Source organism: Arachis hypogaea, chromosome 10 (assembly GCF_003086295.3).
Source record: "Arachis hypogaea cultivar Tifrunner chromosome 10, arahy.Tifrunner.gnm2.J5K5, whole genome shotgun sequence".
Taxonomy (NCBI): Eukaryota; Viridiplantae; Streptophyta; class Magnoliopsida; order Fabales; family Fabaceae; genus Arachis; species Arachis hypogaea.
In genome coordinates this window covers 53,400,981-53,405,813 of record NC_092045.1, presented here as the reverse complement: position 1 = coordinate 53,405,813, position 4,833 = coordinate 53,400,981, and the positions used below count along the sequence as shown (strand labels likewise).

At 42.0% G+C, this 4,833-nt stretch overlaps 1 non-coding gene across 1 annotated transcript; it reads left to right on the top strand.

Annotated features, from left to right (window-relative positions):
* The first annotated feature begins 4,478 nt into the window (after positions 1 to 4,478).
* LOC112719055 (small nucleolar RNA R71) lies at positions 4,479 to 4,582 on the top strand. Its single transcript, XR_003161375.1, has one exon. It is a non-coding gene; the product is annotated as a small nucleolar RNA R71 (small nucleolar RNA).
* The last annotated feature ends 251 nt before the right edge of the window (positions 4,583 to 4,833 follow it).

Sequence of the window (4,833 nt, the reverse complement as noted above, 5' to 3'; positions counted from 1 at the left end):
TAAGCACACTCTTTTGGATCACGACTTTAACCACTCAGTCTCAAGCTTTTCACTTGGACCTTCATGACACAAGCACATGGTTAGGGACAGCTTGATTTAGCCGCTTAGGCCTGGATTTAACTTCCTTGGGCCCTCCTATCCATTGATGCTCAAAGCCTTGGATCCTTGCTACCCTTGCCTTTTGGTTTTAAGGACTATTGGCTTTTTCTGCTTGCTTTTTCTTTCTATTTTTTTTTTCGCCACTTTTTTTTTTCACTGCGTTTTCTTGCTTCAAGAATCAATTCATGAATTTTTCAATTCATCAATAACATTTCTCTTTGTTCATCATTCTTTCAAGAGCCAACAATTTTAACACTCATAAACAACAAGATCAAAAATATGCACTGTTCAAGCATTCATTCAGAAAACAAAAATTATTGCCACCACATCAATATAATTAAATTAAATTCACTAATAATTTCGAAAATTATGTACTTCTTGTTCTTTTGAATTAAAACATTTTTCTTTTAAGAGAGGTGAAAGACTAATGGATTTTATTCATAGCTTTAAGGCATGGTTTACACACTAATGATCATGAAGTAGAAACACAAAAACATAGATAAACATAACACTTAAAAACCGAAAACAGAAAGAAAATAAAGAACAAGGAATGAATCCACCTCTTAGTGGCGTCTTCTTCTTGAAGGACCAATGATGTTCTTTAACTCTTCTATGTCCCTTCCTTGCCTTTGTTGCTCCTCTCTCATAGCTCTTTGATCTTCTCTTATTTCTTGGAGAGTGAGGGTGTGTTCATGGTGTTCCACCCTTAGTTGTTCCACGTTTTGGCTCAAGTCTTCTAAGGAGGTACTGAGTTGCTCCCAATAGTTGTTGGGAGGAAAGTGTATTCCATGAGGCATTTGTTGATGAACTTCCTCATGTTCTCCTTGGGGGCCGTGAGGGACTTCCCTTGTTTGCTCCATCCTTTTCTTGGTGATGGGCTTGTCTTCTTCAATGGAGACATCTCCATCTATGATAACTCCAGCTGAGTAGCATAAATGGCATATGAGGTGGGGGAAGGCTAGCCGTGCCATGTATGAAGGCTTGTCAGCTATTTTGTAGAGTTCATTGACTATGACTTCATGAACCTCTACCTCCTCTCCAATCATGATGCTATGGATCATGATTGCCCGATCCACAGTAACTTCAGATCGGTTGCTTGTAGGGATGATGGATCTTTGGATGAACTCCAACCATCCTCTAGCTACAGGCTTGAGGTCCAGTCTTCTTAGTTGGACCGGTTTGCCTTTGGAGTCTACTCTCCATTGGGCGCCTTCCACACAAATGTCCATTAGGACTTGGTCCAACCTTTGATTGAAGTTGACCCTCCTTGTGTAGGGGCGTTCATCACCTTGCATCATGGGTAGATGAAACGCCAACCTCACATTTTCCGGACTGAAATCTAAGTATTTCCCCCGAACCATTGTGAGATAGTTCTTTGGATTCGGGTTCATACTTTGATCATGGTTCCTTGTGATCCATGCATTAGCATAGAACTCTTGAACCATCAGTAATCCGACTTGTTGCATGGGGTTGGTTATGACTTCCCACCCTCTTCTTTGGATCTCATGTCGGATTTCCGGATACTCATTCTTTTTGAGCTTGAAGGGGACCTCAGGGATCACCCTCTTCTTTGCCACAACATCATAGAAGTGGTCTTGGTGGCTCTTGGAGATGAATCTCTCCTTTTCCCATGATTCGGAAGTGGAAGCTTTTACCTTCCCTTTTCCTTTTCTTGAGGAAACTCCGGTCTTGGGTGCCATTGATGGTGAATGAAAAATAAAAAGCTAGGCTTTTTACCACACCAAACTTAAAATTTGCTCGTCCTCGAGCAAAAAGAAAAGAAGAGTAGAAGAAGAAGAAGAAGAAGAGAAAGTGGAAGAGAGGGAGAGAAGTGGTTTCGGCTATATGGGGAGGGTTAGGTTTCGGCCATTTTGGGTGGGAATGGGTGGGAAATTGAATTTGAATGTAATGGAGGTAGGTGGGGTTTATGGGGAAGAGGAGGTTGATGTGAATGGTGCATGGGGTAATTGGGAAGAGAAATTGATGTGATTGGTGAAGGTTTTTGGGAAGGGTGACATTGAGAATGAGATTTGGATTAGGAGAGTGTGAATAGGATTAAAAGAAAAGGTAGGTGGGGATCCTGTGGGGTCCACAGATCCTGAGGTGGGAATCCTGTGGGGTCCACAGGTCCTGAGGTGAAAAGAAATACCATTCCTTCACCCTATAGGCGTGTAAATTGCCTTCATGCACCATTCTGGCGTTCAAACGCCCATTGGTGCATGTTCTGGGCGTTAAACGCCCATGTGATGCTTGATCTGGGCGTTAAACGCCCATGTGATGCTTGATTCTGGCGTTGAACGCCAGTTTCAAGCTTGTTTCTGGCGTTCAGCGCCAGATTGTCCTCTGCGTGCGCATCCTGGCGTTAAACGCCAGGATGTAGCTTGTTTTGGGCGTTCAGCGCCAGGAAGATGCTCTGTTCTGGCGTTGAACGCCCGCCAGATGCATCTTCTGGGCATTGAACGCCGGCCCGTGCGTCCTCCAGGGTGAAAATTTTTTTTTTCTTCTGTTTTTGACTCTGGTTTTAATTTTTTTTTTATTTTTTTCGTGACTCCTCATGATCATGTACCTAATTAAACACAAAAATAACAAAGAAACAAAATAAAATAAAATTAGATAAATAAAATTGGGTTGCCTCCCAACAAGCGCTTCTTTAATGTCAATAGCTTGACAGTGGCTCTCATGGAGCCACAGAGCAATCAAGTCAATGTTGTCTAGTCCCAACACCAAACTTAGAGTTTGGATATGGGGCTTGAACACCAAACTTAGAGTTTGGTTGTGGCTTCACAACACCAAACTTAGAGTTTGACTGTGTGGGCTCTTCTTGACCTTGAACTGAGAGAAGCTCTTCATGCTTGCTCTCTTTTGTCACAGAGGGATGGCCATGTGCTTGAAACACAAGGTATTCCCCATTCAGTTGAAGGACTAGCTCTCCTCTGTTGACATCTATCACAGCTTCTGCTGTGGCTAGGAAAGGTCTTCCTAGGATGATGCATTCATCATCTTCCTTCCTAGTATCTAGGATTAGGAAATCAGCAGGGATGTAAAAGTCTTCAACTTTTATAAGCACGTCCTCTACTATCCCATGAGCTTGTCTTATGGATTTATCTGCCAATTGTAATGAGAACAAGGCAGGTTGTACCTCAATGATTCTTAGCTTCTCCACTACAGAGAGTGGCATAAGGTTTATCCCTGACCCAAGATCACACAGAGCTTTTTCAAAGCTCATGGTGCCAATGGTGCAAGGTATTAAGAACTTGCCAGGATCTTGTTTCTTTTGAGGTAGAGTTTTCTGAATCCAAGTTTCTAATTCATTAATGAGCAAGGGAGGTTTACTTTCCAAAGTCTCATTACCAAACAGCTTGGCATTCAGTTTCATGATAGCTCCTAGATATTGAGCAACTTGCTCACTAGTCACATCTTCATCCTCCTCAGAGGATGAATAATAGTCAGAGCTCATGAATGGCAGAAGGAGATTTAGTGGAATCTCTATGGTCTCTGTGTGAGCCTCAGATTCCTCAGGATCCTTATTAGGAAGCTCCTTCTTGCTTGGAGGACGTCCCAGGAGTTCTTTCTCACTAGGATTTTCGTCCTCCTCCTCCTTTGTGCTTTCGGCCATGTTGACTAAGTCAATGGCTTTGCACTCTCCTTTTGGATTCTCTTCTGTATTACTTGGGAGAATACTGGGAGGAGTTTCAATAACTTTCTTACTCAGCTGGCCTACTTGTGCCTCCAAATTTCTAATGGAGGATCTTGTTTCATTCATGAAACTGAAGGTGGCCTTTGACAGATCAGAGACTATATTAGCTAAATTAGAATTATTTTGTTCAGAGTTCTCTGTCTGTTGCTGAGAAGATGATGGATATGGCTTACTATTATTCAGCCTATTGCGTCCACCATTGTTAAAACCTTGTTGAGGTTTTTGTTGATCCTTCCAGGAGAAATTTGGATGATTTCTCCATGATGAGTTATAGGTATTTCCATATGGTTCACCCAGATAATTAACCTCTGCCATGGCAGGGTTCTCAGGATCATAAGCTTCTTCAGAAGCTACCTCTCTAGTACTGTTGGATGCATGTTGCAATCCATTCAGATTTTGAGATATCATGTTGACCTGTTGAGTCAACACTTTGTTCTGAGCCAGTATGGCATGCAGAGCATCAATTTCAAGAACTCCCTTCTTCTGAGGGACCCCATTATTCACGGAATTCCTCTCAGAGGTATACATGAACTGGTTGTTTGCAACCATGTCAATGAGTTCTTGAGCCTCTTCAGGCGTTTTCTTCAGGTGAATAGATCCACCTGCAGAATGGTCCAGTGACATTTTCGAAAATTTAGAGAGACCATAATAGAATATATCTAATAGGGTCCATTCTGAAAACATGTCAGATGGACATCTCTTGGTCAGCTGCTTGTATCTTTCCCAAGCTTCATAGAGGGATTCACCATCTTTTTGTTTGAAAGTTTGAACATCCACTCTCAGCTTGCTCAGCTTTTGAGGAGGAAAGAATTTATCTAAGAAGGCAGTGACCAGCTTATCCCAGGAGTCCAGGCTATCCTTAGGTTGTGAATCCAACCATATTCTAGCTCTGTCTCTTACAGCAAAAGGGAAAAGCATGAGTCTGTAGACTTCAGGATTAACTCCATTCGTCTTTACAGTATCACAGACTTGCAAGAATTCAGTTAAAAACTGATAAGGATCTTCAGATGGAAGTCCATAAAACTTGCAGTTTTGTT